Genomic DNA, 13,536 nt, shown 5'->3' on the forward strand with positions numbered 1-13,536 from the left:
TGTGCGCAACGCGTTTTGAATCTGCATAACCACACCCTCCATCCCCGTGAAGGTTCCGTGTGACAAAGCAAGCTCCATTTCCAGCTCCCTGTTCCAAAAATCCATTTAATATATGGTCCCCAAATAGGGGATGTATCAGATATTAAACTAATAAGAACAGACACTACGCTTGATCTTGAGCCATTTGGCCGAGAAGAGATGATCAGAAATGGTTTGCCACTTGGGCCGCACCAAGGCCTACAACCGACACCCACTGTGGAGACGTAGCAAAAGATTGCCGCAGGGAAGACATTTCCAGAAACTCTGGATGCTCTGTCGATGACAGTTCTGCGGTGTGCATGTGTTCAAGCTGTGCGCAACGCGTTTTGAATCTGCATAACCACACCCTTCATCCCCGTGAAGGTTCCGTGTGACAAAGCAAGCTCCATTTCCAGCTCCCTGTTCCAAAAATCCATTTAATGTATGGTCCCCAAATAGGGGACGTATCAGATATTAAACTAATAAGAACAGACACTACGCTTGATCTTGAGCCATTTGGCCGAGAAGAGATGATCAGAAATGGTTTGCCACTTGGGCCGCACCAAGGCCTACAACCGACACCCACTGTGGAGACGTAGCAAAAGATTGCCGCAGGGAAGACATTTCCAGAAACTCTGGATGCTCTGTCGATGACAGTTCTGCGGTGTGCATGTGTTCAAGCTGTGCGCAACGCATTTTGAATCTGCATAACCACACCCTCCATCCCCGTGAAGGTTCCGTGTGACAAAGCAAGCTCCATTTCCAGCTCCCTGTTCCAAAAATCCATTTAATGTATGGTCCCCAAATAGGGGACGTATCAGATATTAAACTAATAAGAACAGACACTACGCTTGATCTTGAGCCATTTGGCCGAGAAGAGATGATCAGAAATGGTTTGCCACTTGGGCCGCACCAAGGCCTACAACCGACACCAACTGTGGAGACGTAGCAAAAGATTGCCGCAGGGAAGACATTTCCAGAAACTCTGGATGCTCTGTCGATGACAGTTCTGCGGTGTGCATGTGTTCAAGCTGTGCGCAACGCGTTTTGAATCTGCATAACCACACCCTCCATCCCCGTGAAGGTTCCGTGTGATAAAGCAAGCTCCATTTCCAGCTCCCTGTTCCAAAAATCCATTTAATATATGGTCCCCAAATAGGGGACGTATCAGATATTAAACTAATAAGAACAGACACTACGCTTGATCTTGAGCCATTTGGCCGAGAAGAGATGATCAGAAATGGTTTGCCACTTGGGCCGCACCAAGGCCTACAACCGACATCCACTGTGAGACGTAGCAAAAGATTGCCGCAGGGAAGACATTTCCAGAAACTCTGGATGCTCTATCGATGACAGTTCTGCGGTGTGCATGTGTTCAAGCTGTGCGCAACGCGTTTTGAATCTGCATAACCACACCCTCCATCCCCGTGAAGGTTCCGTGCGACAAAGCAAGCTCCATTTCCAGCTCCCTGTTCCAAAAATCCATTTAATATATGGTCCCCAAATAGGGGACGTATCAGATATTAAACTAATAAGAACAGACACTACACTTGATCTTGAGCCATTTGGCCGAGAAGAGATGATCAGAAATGGTTTGCCACTTGGGCCGCACCAAGGCCTACAACCGACACCCACTGTGGAGACGTAGCAAAAGATTGCCGCAGGGAAGACATTTCCAGAAACTCTGGATGCTCTGTCGATGACAGTTCTGCGGTGTGCATGTGTTCAAGCTGTGCGCAACGCGTTTTGAATCTGCATAACCACACCCTTCATCCCCGTGAAGGTTCCGTGTGACAAAGCAAGCTCCATTTCCAGCTCCCTGTTCCAAAAATCCATTTAATATATGGTCCCCAAATAGGGGACGTATCAGATATTAAACTAATAAGAACAGACACTACGCTTGATCTTGAGCCATTTGGCCGAGAAGAAATGATCAGAAATGGTTTGCCACTTGGGCCGCACCAAGGCCTACAACCGACATCCACTGTGGAGACGTAGCAAAAGATTGCCGCAGGGAAGACATTTCCAGAAACTCTGGATGCTCTGTCGATGACAGTTCTGCGGTGTGCATGTGTTCAAGCTGTGCGCAACGCGTTTTGAATCTGCATAACCACACCCTCCATCCCCGTGAAGGTTCCGTGTGACAAAGCAAGCTCCATTTCCAGCTCCCAGTTCCAAAAATCCATTTAATATATGGTCCCCAAATAGGGGACGTATCAGATATTAAACTAATAAGAACAGACACTACGCTTGATCTTGAGCCATTTGGCCGAGAAGAGATGATCAGAAATGGTTTGCCACTTGGGCCGCACCAAGGCCTACAACCGACACCCACTGTGGAGACGTAGCAAAAGATTGCCGCAGGAAAGACATTTCCAGAAACTCTGGATGCTCTATCGATGACAGTTCTGCGGTGTGCATGTGTTCAAGCTGTGCACAATGCGTTTTGAATCTGCATAACCACACCCTCCATCCCCGTGAAGGTTCCGTGTGACAAAGCAAGCTCCATTTCCAGCTCCCTGTTCCAAAAATCCATTTAATATATGGTCCCCAAATAAGGGACGTATCAGATATTAAACTAATAAGAACAGACACTACGCTTCATCTTGAGCCATTTGGCCGAGAAGAGATGATCAAAAATGGTTTGCCACTTGGGCCGCACCAAGGCCTACAACCGACACCCACTGTGGAGACGTAGCAAAAGATTGCCGCAGGGAAGACATTTCCAGAAACTCTGGATGCTCTGTCGATGACAGTTCTGCGGTGTGCATGTGTTCAAGCTGTGCGCAACGCGTTTTGAATCTGCATAACCACACCCTCCATCCCCGTGAAGGTTCCGTGTGACAAAGCAAGCTCCATTTCCAGCTCCCTGTTCCAAAAATCCATTTAATATATTGTCCCCAAATAGGGGACGTATCAGATATTAAACTAATAAGAACAGACACTACACTTGATCTTGAGCCATTTGGCCAGGAAGAGATGATCAGAAATGGTTTGCCACTTGGGCCGCACCAAGGCCTACAACCGACACCCACTGTGGAGATGTAGCAAAAGATTGCCGCAGGGAAGACATTTCCAGAAACTCTGGATGATCTGTCAATGATAGTTCTGCGGTGTGCATGTGTTCAAGCTGTGCGCAACGCGTTTTGAATCTGCATAACCACACCCTCCATCCCCGTGAAGGTTCCGTGTGACAAAGCAAGCTCCATTTCCAGCTCCCTGTTCCAAAAATCCATTTAATATATGGTCCCCAAATAGGGGATGTATCAGATATTAAACTAATAAGAACAGACACTACGCTTGATCTTGAGCCATTTGGCCGAGAAGAGATGATCAGAAATGGTTTGCCACTTGGGCCGCACCAAGGCCTACAACCGACACCCACTGTGGAGACGTAGCAAAAGATTGCCACAGGGAAGACATTTCCAGAAACTCTGGATGATCTGTCGATGACAGTTCTGCGGTGTGCATGTGTTCAAGCTGTGCGCAACGCGTTTTGAATCTGCATAACCACACCCTCCACCCCCGTGAAGGTTCCGTGCGACAAAGCAAGCTCCATTTCCAGCTCCCTGTTCCAAAAATCCATTTAATATATGGTCCCCAAATAGGGGACGTATCAGCTATTAAACTAATAAGAACAGACACTACGCTTGATCTTGAGCCATTTGGCCGAGAAGAGATGATCAGAAGTGGTTTGCCACTTGGGCCGCACCAAGGCCTGCAACCGACACTTACTGTGGAGACGTAGCAAAAGATAGCCGCAGGGAAGACATTTCCAGAAACTCTGGATGCTCTGTCGATGACAGTTCTGCGGTGTGCATGTGTTCAAGCTGTGCGCAACGCGTTTTGAATCTGCATAACCACACCCTCCATCCCCGTGAAGGTTCCGTGTGACAGAGCAAGCTCCATTTCCAGCTCCCTGGTCCAAAAATCCATTTAATATATGGTCCCCAAATAGGGGACGTATCAGATATTAAACTAATAAGAACAGACACTACGCTTGATCTTGAGCCATTTGGCCGAGAAGAGATGATCAGAAATGGTTTGCCACTTGGGCCGCACCAAGGCCTACAACCGACACCCACTGTGGAGACGTAGCAAAAGATTGCCGCAGGGAAGACATTTCCAGAAACTCTGGATGCTCTGTCGACGACAGTTCTGCGGTGTGCATGTGTTCAAGCTGTGCGCAACGCGTTTTGAATCTGCATAACCACACCCTCCATCCCCGTGAAGGTTCCGAGTGACAGAGCAAGCTCCATTTCCAGCTCCCTGTTCCAAAAATCCATTTAATATATGGTCCCCAAATAGGGGACGTATCAGATATTAAACTACTAAGAACAGACACTACGCTTGATCTTGAGCCATTTGGCCGAGAAGAGATGATCAGAAATGGTTTGCCACTTGGGCCGCACCAAGGCCTACAACCGACACCCACTGTGGAGACGTAGCAAAAGATTGCCGCAGGGAAGACATTTCCAGAAACTCTGGATGCTCTGTCGATGACAGTTCTGCGGTGTGCATGTGTTCAAGCTGTGCGCAACGCATTTTGAATCTGCATAACCACACCCTCCATCCCCGTGAAGGTTCCGTGTGACAAAGCAAGCTCCATTTCCAGCTCCCTGTTCCAAAAATCCATTTAATATATGGTCCCCAAATAGGGGACGTATCAGATATTAAACTAATTAGAACAGACACTACGCTTGATCTTGAGCCATTTGGCCGAGAAGAGATGATCAGAAATGGTTTGCCACTTGGGCCGCACCAAGGCCTACAACCGACACCAACTGTGGAGATGTAGCAAAAGATTGCCGCAGGGAAGACATTTCCAGAAACTCTGGATGCTCTGTCGATGACAGTTCTGCGGTGTGCATGTGTTCAAGCTGTGCGCAACGCGTTTTGAATCTGCATAACCACACCCTCCATCCCCGTGAAGGTTCCGTGTGACAAAGCAAGCTCCATTTCCAGCTCCCTGTTCCAAAAATTTATTTAATATATGGTCCCCAAATAGGGGACGTATCAGATATTAAACTAATAAGAACAGACACTACGCTTGATTTTGAGCCATTTGGCTGAGAAGAGATGATCAGAAATGGTTTGCCACTTGGGCCACACCAAGGCCTACAACCGACACCCACTGTGGAGACGTAGCAAAAGATTGCCGCAGGGAAGACATTTCCAGAAACTCTGGATGATCTGTCAATCATAGTTCTGCGGTGTGCATGTGTTCAAACTGTGCGCAACGCGTTTTGAATCTGCATAACCACACCCTCCATCCCCGTGAAGGTTCCGTGTGACAAAGCAAGCTCCATTTCCAGCTCCCTGTTCCAAAAATCCATTTAATATATGGTCCCCAAATAGGGGATGTATCAGATATTAAACTAATAAGAACAGACACTACGCTTGATCTTGAGCCATTTGGCCGAGAAGAGATGATCAGAAATGGTTTGCCACTTGGGCCGCACCAAGGCCTGCAACCGACACTTACTGTGGAGACGTAGCAAAAGATAGCCGCAGGGAAGACATTTCCAGAAACTCTGGATGCTCTGTCGATGACAGTTCTGCGGTGTGCATGTGTTCAAGCTGTGCGCAACGCGTTTTGAATCTGCATAACCACACCCTCCATCCCCGTGAAGGTTCCATGTGACAGAGCAAGCTCCATTTCCAGCTCCCTGTTCCAAAAATCCATTTAATATATGGTCCCCAAATAGGGGACGTATCAGATATTAAACTAATAAGAACAGACACTACGCTTGATCTTGAGCCATTTGGCCGAGAAGAGATGATCAGAAATGGTTTGCCACTTGGGCCGCACCAAGGCCTACAACCGACACCCACTGTGGAGACGTAGCAAAAGATTGCCGCAGGGAAGACATTTCCAGAAACTCTGGATGCTCTGTCGATGACAGTTCTGCGGTGTGCATGTGTTCAAGCTGTGCGCAACGCGTTTTGAATCTGCATAACCACACCCTCCATCCCCGTGAAGGTTCCGAGTGACAGAGCAAGCTCCATTTCCAGCTCCCTGTTCCAAAAATCCATTTAATATATGGTCCCCAAATAGGGGACGTATCAGATATTAAACTAATAAGAACAGACACTACGCTTGATCTTGAGCCATTTGGCCGAGAAGAGATGATCAGAAATGGTTTGCCACTTGGGCCGCACCAAGGCCTACAACCGACACCCACTGTGGAGACGTAGCAAAAGATTGCCGCAGGGAAGACATTTCCAGAAACTCTGGATGCTCTGTCGATGACAGTTCTGCGGTGTGCATGTGTTCAAGCTGTGCGCAACGCATTTTGAATCTGCATAACCACACCCTCCATCCCCGTGAAAGTTCCGTGTGACAAAGCAAGCTCCATTTCCAGCTCCCTGTTCCAAAAATCCATTTAATATATGGTCCCCAAATAGGGGACGTATCAGATATTAAACTAATAAAAACAGACACTACGCTTGATCTTGAGCCATTTGGCCGAGAAGAGATGATCAGAAATGGTTTGCCACTTGGGCCGCACCAAGGCCTACAACCGACACCAACTGTGGAGACGTAGCAAAATATTGCCGCAGGGAAGACATTTCCAGAAACTCTGGATGCTCTGTCGATGACAGTTCTGCGGTGTGCATGTGTTCAAGCTGTGCGCAACGCGTTTTGAATCTGCATAACCACACCCTCCATCCCCGTGAAGGTTCCGTGTGACAAAGCAAGCTCCATTTCCAGCTCCCTGTTCCAAAAATCCATTTAATGTATGGTCCCCAAATAGGGGACGTATCAGATATTAAACTAATAAGAACAGACACTACGCTTGATCTTGAGCCATTTGGCCGAGAAGAGATGATCAGAAATGGTTTGCCACTTGGGCTGCACCAAGGCCTACAACCGACATCCACTGTGGAGACGTAGCAAAAGATTGCCGCAGGGAAGACATTTCCAGAAACTCTGGATGCTCTGTCGATGACAGTTCTGCGGTGTGCATGTGTTCAAACTGTGCGCAACGCGTTTTGAATCTGCATAACCACACCCTCCATCCCCGTGAAGGTTCCGTGTGACAAAGCAAGCTCCATTTCCAGCTCCCTGTTCCAAAAATCCATTTAATATATTGTCCCCAAATAGGGGACGTATCAGATATTAAACTAATAAGAACAGACACTACGCTTGATCTTGAGCCATTTGGCCAAGAAGAGATGATCAGAAATGGTTTGCCACTTGGGCCGCACCAAGGCCTACAACCGACACCCACTGTGGAGACGTAGCAAAAGATTGCCGCAGGGAAGACATTTCCAGAAACTCTGGATGATCTGTCAATCATAGTTCTGCGGTGTGCATGTGTTCAAGCTGTGCGCAACGCGTTTTGAATCTGCATAACCACACCCTCCATCCCCGTGAAGGTTCCGTGTGACAAAGCAAGCTCCACTTCCAGCTCCCTGTTCCAAAAATCCATTTAATATATGGTTCCCAAATAGGGGATGTATCAGATATTAAACTAATAAGAACAGACACTACGCTTGATCTTGAGCCATTTGGCCGAGAAGAGATGATCAGAAATGGTTTGCCACTTGGGCCGCACCAAGGCCTACAACCGACACCCACTGTGGAGACGTAGCAAAAGATTGCCGCAGGGAAGACATTTCCAGAAACTCTGGATGATCTGTCGATGACAGTTCTGTGGTGTGCATGTGTTCAAGCTGTGCGCAACGCGTTTTGAATCTGCATAACCACACCCTCCACCCCGTGAAGGTTCCGTGCGACAAAGCAAGCTCCATTTCCAGCTCCCTGTTCCAAAAATCCATTTAATATATTGTCCCCAAATAGGGGACGTATCAGATATTAAACTAATAAGAACAGACACTACGCTTGATCTTGAGCCATTTGGCCAAGAAGAGATGATCAGAAATGGTTTGCCACTTGGGCCGCACCAAGGCCTACAACCGACACCCACTGTGGAGACGTAGCAAAAGATTGCCGCAGGGAAGACATTTCCAGAAACTCTGGATGATCTGTCAATCATAGTTCTGCGGTGTGCATGTGTTCAAGCTGTGCGCAACGCGTTTTGAATCTGCATAACCACACCCTCCATCCCCGTGAAGGTTCCATGTGACAGAGCAAGCTCCATTTCCAGCTCCCTGTTCCAAAAATCCATTTAATATATGGTCCCCAAATAGGGGACGTATCAGGTATTAAACTAATAAGAACAGACACTACGCTTGATCTTGAGCCATTTGGCCGAGAAGAGATGATCAGAAATGGTTTGCCACTTGGGCCGCACCAAGGCCTACAACCGACACCCACTGTGGAGACGTAGCAAAAGATTGCCGCAGGGAAGACATTTCCAGAAACTCTGGATGCTCTGTCGATGACAGTTCTGCGGTGTGCATGTGTTCAAGCTGTGTGCAACGCGTTTTGAATCTGCATAACCACACCCTCCATCCCCGTGAAGGTTCCGAGTGACAGAGCAAGCTCCATTTCCAGCTCCCTGTTCCAAAAATCCATTTAATATATGGTCCCCAAATAGGGGACGTATCAGATATTAAACTAATAAGAACAGACACTACGCTTGATCTTGAGCCATTTGGCCGAGAAGAGATGATCAGAAATGGTTTGCCACTTGGGCCGCACCAAGGCCTACAACCGACACCCACTGTGGAGACGTAGCAAAAGATTGCCGCAGGGAAGACATTTCCCGAAACTCTGGATGCTCTGTCGATGACAGTTCTGCGGTGTGCATGTGTTCAAGCTGTGCGCAACGCATTTTGAATCTGCATAACCACACCCTCCATCCCCGTGAAGGTTCCGTGTGACAAAGCAAGCTCCATTTCCAGCTCCCTGTTCCAAAAATCCATTTAATATATGGTCCCCAAATAGGGGACGTATCAGATATTAAACTAATAAGAACAGACACTACGCTTGATCTTGAGCCATTTGGCCGAGAAGAGATGATCAGAAATGGTTTGCCACTTGGGCCGCACCAAGGCCTACAACCGACACCCACTGTGGAGACGTAGCAAAAGATTGCCGCAGGGAAGACATTTCCAGAAACTCTGGATGCTCTGTCGATGACAGTTCTGCGGTGTGCATGTGTTCAAGCTGTGCGCAACGCATTTTGAATCTGCATAACCACACCCTCCATCCCCGTGAAGGTTCCGTGTGACAAAGCAAGCTCCATTTCCAGCTCCCTGTTCCAAAAATCCATTTAATATATGGTCCCCAAATAGGGGACGTATCAGATATTAAACTAATAAGAACAGACACTACGCTTGATCTTGAGCCATTTGGCCGAGAAGAGATGATCAGAAATGGTTTGCCACTTGGGCCGCACCAAGGCCTACAACCGACACCCACTGTGGAGACGTAGCAAAAGATTGCCGCAGGGAAGACATTTCCAGAAACTCTGGATGATCTGTCGATGACAGTTCTGCGGTGTGCATGTGTTCAAGCTGTGCGCAACGCGTTTTGAATCTGCATAACCACACCCTCCACCCCCGTGAAGGTTCCGTGCGACAAAGCAAGCTCCATTTCCAGCTCCCTGTTCCAAAAATCCATTTAATATATGGTCCCCAAATAGGGCACGTATCAGCTATTAAACTAATAAGAACAGACACTACGCTTGATCTTGAGCCATTTGGCCGAGAAGAGATGATCAGAAATGGTTTGCCACTTGGGCCGCACCAAGGCCTGCAACCGACACTTACTGTGGAGACGTAGCAAAAGATAGCCGCAGGGAAGACATTTCCAGAAACTCTGGATGCTCTGTCGATGACAGTTCTGCGGTGTGCATGTGTTCAAGCTGTGCGCAACGCGTTTTGAATCTGCATAACCACACCCTCCATCCCCGTGAAGGTTCCATGTGACAGAGCAAGCTCCATTTCCAGCTCCCTGTTCCAAAAATCCATTTAATATATGGTCCCCAAATAGGGGACGTATCAGGTATTAAACTAATAAGAACAGACACTACGCTTGATCTTGAGCCATTTGGCCGAGAAGAGATGATCAGAAATGGTTTGCCACTTGGGCCGCACCAAGGCCTACAACCGACACCCACTGTGGAGACGTAGCAAAAGATTGCCGCAGGGAAGACATTTCCAGAAACTCTGGATGCTCTGTCGATGACAGTTCTGCGGTGTGCATGTGTTCAAGCTGTGCGCAACGCGTTTTGAATCTGCATAACCACACCCTCCATCCCCGTGAAGGTTCCGAGTGACAGAGCAAGCTCCATTTCCAGCTCCCTGTTCCAAAAATCCATTTAATATATGGTCCCCAAATAGGGGACGTATCAGATATTAAACTAATAAGAACAGACACTACGCTTGATCTTGAGCCATTTGGCCGAGAAGAGATGATCAGAAATGGTTTGCCACTTGGGCCGCACCAAGGCCTACAACCGACACCCACTGTGGAGACGTAGCAAAAGATTGCCGCAGGGAAGACATTTCCAGAAACTTTGGATGCTCTGTCGATGACAGTTCTGCGGTGTGCATGTGTTCAAGCTGTGCGCAACGCGTTTTGAATCTGCATAACCACACCCTCCATCCCCGTGAAGGTTCCGTGTGACAAAGCAAGCTCCATTTCCAGCTCCCTGTTCCAAAAATCCATTTAATATATGGTCCCCAAATAGGGGACGTATCAGATATTAAACTAATAAGAACAGACACTACGCTTGATCTTGAGCCATTTGGCCGAGAAGAGATGATCAGAAATGGTTTGCCACTTGGGCCACACCAAGGCCTACAACCGACATCCACTGTGAGACGTAGCAAAAGATTGCCGCAGGGAAGACATTTCCAGAAACTCTGGATGCTCTATCGATGACAGTTCTGCGGTGTGCATGTGTTCAAGCTGTGTGCAACGCGTTTTGAATCTGCATAACCACACCCTCCATCCCCGTGAAGGTTCCGTGCGACAAAGCAAGCTCCATTTCCAGCTCCCTGTTCCAAAAATCCATTTAATATATGGTCCCCAAATAGGGGACGTATCAGATATTAAACTAATAAGAACAGACACTACACTTGATCTTGAGCCATTTGGCCGAGAAGAGATGATCAGAAATGGTTTGCCACTTGGGCCGCACCAAGGCCTACAACCGACACCCACTGTGGAGACGTAGCAAAAGATTGCCGCAGGGAAGACATTTCCAGAAACTCTGGATGCTCTGTCGATGACAGTTCTGCGGTGTGCATGTGTTCAAGCTGTGCGCAACGCATTTTGAATCTGCATAACCACACCCTTCATCCCCGTGAAGGTTCCGTGTGACAAAGCAAGCTCCATTTCCAGCTCCCTGTTCCAAAAATCCATTTAATGTATGGTCCCCAAATAGGGGACGTATCAGATATTAAACTAATAAGAACAGACACTACGCTTGATCTTGAGCCATTTGGCCGAGAAGAGATGATCAGAAATGGTTTGCCACTTGGGCCGCACCAAGGCCTACAACCGACATCCACTGTGGAGACGTAGCAAAAGATTGCCGCAGGGAAGACATTTCCAGAAACTCTGGATGCTCTGTCGATGACAGTTCTGCGGTGTGCATGTGTTCAAGCTGTGCGCAACGCGTTTTGAATCTGCATAACCACACCCTCCATCCCCGTGAAGGTTCCGTGTGACAAAGCAAGCTCCATTTCCAGCTCCCAGTTCCAAAAATCCATTTAATATATGGTCCCCAAATAGGGGACGTATCAGATATTAAACTAATAAGAACAGACACTACGCTTGATCTTGAGCCATTTGGCCGAGAAGAGATGATCAGAAATGGTTTGTCACTTGGGCCGCACCAAGGCCTACAACCGACACCCACTGTGGAGATTTAGCAAAAGATTGCCGCAGGAAAGACATTTCCAGAAACTCTGGATGCTCTATCGATGACAGTTCTGCGGTGTGCATGTGTTCAAGCTGTGCACAATGCGTTTTGAATCTGCATAACCACACCCTCCATCCCCGTGAAGGTTCCGTGTGACAAAGCAAGCTCCATTTCCAGCTCCCTGTTCCAAAAATACATTTAATATATGGTCCCCAAATAGGGGACGTATCAGATATTAAACTAATAAGAACAGACACTACGCTTCATCTTGAGCCATTTGGCCGAGAAGAGATGATCAAAAATGGTTTGCCACTTGGGCCGCACCAAGGCCTACAACCGACACCCACTGTGGAGACGTAGCAAAAGATTGCCGCAGGGAAGACATTTCCAGAAACTCTGGATGCTCTGTCGATGACAGTTCTGCGGTGTGCATGTGTTCAAGCTGTGCGCAACGCATTTTGAATCTGCATAACCACACCCTCCATCCCCGTGAAGGTTCCGTGTGACAAAGCAAGCTCCATTTCCAGCTCCCTGTTCCAAAAATCCATTTAATATATGGTCCCCAAATAGGGGACGTATCAGATATTAAACTAATAAGAACAGACACTACGCTTGATCTTGAGCCATTTGGCCGAGAAGAGATGATCAGAAATGGTTTGCCACTTGGGCCGCACCAAGGCCTACAACCGACACCAACTGTGGAGACGTAGCAAAAGATTGCCGCAGGGAAGACATTTCCAGAAACTCTGGATGCTCTGTCGATGACAGTTCTGCGGTGTGCATGTGTTCAAGCTGTGCGCAACGCGTTTCCAATCTGCATAACCACACCCTCCATCCCCGTGAAGGTTCCGTGTGACAAAGCAAGCTCCATTTCCAGCTCCCTGTTCCAAAAATCCATTTAATATATGGTCCCCAAATAGGGGACGTATCAGATATTAAACTAATAAGAACAGACACTACGCTTGATCTTGAGCCATTTGGCCGAGAAGAGATGATCAGAAATGGTTTGCCACTTGGGCCACACCAACGCCTACAACCGACATCCACTGTGAGATGTAGCAAAAGATTGCCGCAGGGAAGACATTTCCAGAAACTCTGGATGCTCTATCGATGACAGTTCTGCGGTGTGCATGTGTTCAAGCTGTGCGCAACGCGTTTTGAATCTGCATAACCACACCCTCCATCCCCGTGAAGGTTCCGTGCGACAAAGCAAGCTCCATTTCCAGCTCCCTGTTCCAAAAATCCATTTAATATATGGTCCCCAAATAGGGGATGTATCAGATATTAAACTAATAAGAACAGACACTACACTTGATCTTGAGCCATTTGGCCGAGAAGAGATGATCAGAAATGGTTTGCCACTTGGGCCGCACCAAGGCCTACAACCGACACCCACTGTGGAGACGTAGCAAAAGATTGCCGCAGGGAAGACATTTCCAGAAACTCTGGATGCTCTGTCGATGACAGTTCTGCGGTGTGCATGTGTTCAAGCTGTGCGCAACGCGTTTTGAATCTGCATAACCACACCCTTCATCCCCGTGAAGGTTCCGTGTGACAAAGCAAGCTCCATTTCCAGCTCCCTGTTCCAAAAATCCATTTAATGTATGGTCCCCAAATAGGGGACGTATCAGATATTAAACTAATAAGAACAGACACTACGCTTGATCTTGAGCCATTTGGCCGAGAAGAGATGATCAGAAATGGTTTGCCACTTGGGCCGCACCAAGGCCTA

General features: G+C 47.8%; 39 pseudogenes; all 39 read right to left on the reverse strand.

The window, feature by feature from the left end:
• Window positions 1–26: 26 nt before the first annotated feature.
• LOC143796289 (U2 spliceosomal RNA) lies at window positions 27–200 on the reverse strand (annotated as a pseudogene).
• Window positions 201–398: 198 nt separating this feature from the next.
• Window positions 399–550, reverse strand: LOC143796065 (U2 spliceosomal RNA; annotated as a pseudogene).
• A 176-nt stretch (window positions 551–726) lies between these two features.
• Window positions 727–900, reverse strand: LOC143796006 (U2 spliceosomal RNA; annotated as a pseudogene).
• Window positions 901–1,076: 176 nt separating this feature from the next.
• LOC143794760 (U2 spliceosomal RNA) lies at window positions 1,077–1,250 on the reverse strand (annotated as a pseudogene).
• Window positions 1,251–1,425: 175 nt separating this feature from the next.
• On the reverse strand, window positions 1,426–1,599 carry LOC143801536 (U2 spliceosomal RNA; annotated as a pseudogene).
• A 198-nt stretch (window positions 1,600–1,797) lies between these two features.
• On the reverse strand, window positions 1,798–1,949 carry LOC143795797 (U2 spliceosomal RNA; annotated as a pseudogene).
• Window positions 1,950–2,125: 176 nt separating this feature from the next.
• LOC143794825 (U2 spliceosomal RNA) lies at window positions 2,126–2,299 on the reverse strand (annotated as a pseudogene).
• A 176-nt stretch (window positions 2,300–2,475) lies between these two features.
• LOC143797194 (U2 spliceosomal RNA) lies at window positions 2,476–2,649 on the reverse strand (annotated as a pseudogene).
• Window positions 2,650–2,825: 176 nt separating this feature from the next.
• LOC143794861 (U2 spliceosomal RNA) lies at window positions 2,826–2,999 on the reverse strand (annotated as a pseudogene).
• A 176-nt stretch (window positions 3,000–3,175) lies between these two features.
• LOC143796290 (U2 spliceosomal RNA) lies at window positions 3,176–3,349 on the reverse strand (annotated as a pseudogene).
• Window positions 3,350–3,525: 176 nt separating this feature from the next.
• Window positions 3,526–3,699, reverse strand: LOC143794375 (U2 spliceosomal RNA; annotated as a pseudogene).
• Window positions 3,700–3,875: 176 nt separating this feature from the next.
• Window positions 3,876–4,049, reverse strand: LOC143794458 (U2 spliceosomal RNA; annotated as a pseudogene).
• Window positions 4,050–4,225: 176 nt separating this feature from the next.
• Window positions 4,226–4,399, reverse strand: LOC143795756 (U2 spliceosomal RNA; annotated as a pseudogene).
• A 176-nt stretch (window positions 4,400–4,575) lies between these two features.
• Window positions 4,576–4,749, reverse strand: LOC143796979 (U2 spliceosomal RNA; annotated as a pseudogene).
• A 176-nt stretch (window positions 4,750–4,925) lies between these two features.
• Window positions 4,926–5,099, reverse strand: LOC143797032 (U2 spliceosomal RNA; annotated as a pseudogene).
• Window positions 5,100–5,275: 176 nt separating this feature from the next.
• LOC143796291 (U2 spliceosomal RNA) lies at window positions 5,276–5,449 on the reverse strand (annotated as a pseudogene).
• A 198-nt stretch (window positions 5,450–5,647) lies between these two features.
• Window positions 5,648–5,799, reverse strand: LOC143794478 (U2 spliceosomal RNA; annotated as a pseudogene).
• A 176-nt stretch (window positions 5,800–5,975) lies between these two features.
• LOC143801461 (U2 spliceosomal RNA) lies at window positions 5,976–6,149 on the reverse strand (annotated as a pseudogene).
• Window positions 6,150–6,325: 176 nt separating this feature from the next.
• LOC143796616 (U2 spliceosomal RNA) lies at window positions 6,326–6,499 on the reverse strand (annotated as a pseudogene).
• A 176-nt stretch (window positions 6,500–6,675) lies between these two features.
• Window positions 6,676–6,849, reverse strand: LOC143796007 (U2 spliceosomal RNA; annotated as a pseudogene).
• Window positions 6,850–7,025: 176 nt separating this feature from the next.
• Window positions 7,026–7,199, reverse strand: LOC143794523 (U2 spliceosomal RNA; annotated as a pseudogene).
• A 176-nt stretch (window positions 7,200–7,375) lies between these two features.
• LOC143797147 (U2 spliceosomal RNA) lies at window positions 7,376–7,549 on the reverse strand (annotated as a pseudogene).
• Window positions 7,550–7,725: 176 nt separating this feature from the next.
• LOC143794124 (U2 spliceosomal RNA) lies at window positions 7,726–7,898 on the reverse strand (annotated as a pseudogene).
• Window positions 7,899–8,096: 198 nt separating this feature from the next.
• On the reverse strand, window positions 8,097–8,248 carry LOC143795593 (U2 spliceosomal RNA; annotated as a pseudogene).
• A 176-nt stretch (window positions 8,249–8,424) lies between these two features.
• Window positions 8,425–8,598, reverse strand: LOC143801463 (U2 spliceosomal RNA; annotated as a pseudogene).
• Window positions 8,599–8,774: 176 nt separating this feature from the next.
• On the reverse strand, window positions 8,775–8,948 carry LOC143795149 (U2 spliceosomal RNA; annotated as a pseudogene).
• A 176-nt stretch (window positions 8,949–9,124) lies between these two features.
• Window positions 9,125–9,298, reverse strand: LOC143795150 (U2 spliceosomal RNA; annotated as a pseudogene).
• Window positions 9,299–9,474: 176 nt separating this feature from the next.
• Window positions 9,475–9,648, reverse strand: LOC143796535 (U2 spliceosomal RNA; annotated as a pseudogene).
• A 198-nt stretch (window positions 9,649–9,846) lies between these two features.
• On the reverse strand, window positions 9,847–9,998 carry LOC143795594 (U2 spliceosomal RNA; annotated as a pseudogene).
• Window positions 9,999–10,174: 176 nt separating this feature from the next.
• Window positions 10,175–10,348, reverse strand: LOC143801464 (U2 spliceosomal RNA; annotated as a pseudogene).
• Window positions 10,349–10,524: 176 nt separating this feature from the next.
• On the reverse strand, window positions 10,525–10,698 carry LOC143795151 (U2 spliceosomal RNA; annotated as a pseudogene).
• A 175-nt stretch (window positions 10,699–10,873) lies between these two features.
• On the reverse strand, window positions 10,874–11,047 carry LOC143801537 (U2 spliceosomal RNA; annotated as a pseudogene).
• Window positions 11,048–11,245: 198 nt separating this feature from the next.
• LOC143796041 (U2 spliceosomal RNA) lies at window positions 11,246–11,397 on the reverse strand (annotated as a pseudogene).
• Window positions 11,398–11,573: 176 nt separating this feature from the next.
• On the reverse strand, window positions 11,574–11,747 carry LOC143794826 (U2 spliceosomal RNA; annotated as a pseudogene).
• A 176-nt stretch (window positions 11,748–11,923) lies between these two features.
• Window positions 11,924–12,097, reverse strand: LOC143796760 (U2 spliceosomal RNA; annotated as a pseudogene).
• A 176-nt stretch (window positions 12,098–12,273) lies between these two features.
• On the reverse strand, window positions 12,274–12,447 carry LOC143795152 (U2 spliceosomal RNA; annotated as a pseudogene).
• A 176-nt stretch (window positions 12,448–12,623) lies between these two features.
• LOC143794911 (U2 spliceosomal RNA) lies at window positions 12,624–12,797 on the reverse strand (annotated as a pseudogene).
• Window positions 12,798–12,972: 175 nt separating this feature from the next.
• Window positions 12,973–13,146, reverse strand: LOC143794295 (U2 spliceosomal RNA; annotated as a pseudogene).
• Window positions 13,147–13,344: 198 nt separating this feature from the next.
• On the reverse strand, window positions 13,345–13,496 carry LOC143796066 (U2 spliceosomal RNA; annotated as a pseudogene).
• Between the last annotated feature and the right edge of the window lie 40 nt (window positions 13,497–13,536).

The sequence above is a fragment of the Ranitomeya variabilis genome, chromosome 1, assembly GCF_051348905.1.
Source record: "Ranitomeya variabilis isolate aRanVar5 chromosome 1, aRanVar5.hap1, whole genome shotgun sequence".
Classification (NCBI taxonomy): domain Eukaryota; kingdom Metazoa; phylum Chordata; class Amphibia; order Anura; family Dendrobatidae; genus Ranitomeya; species Ranitomeya variabilis.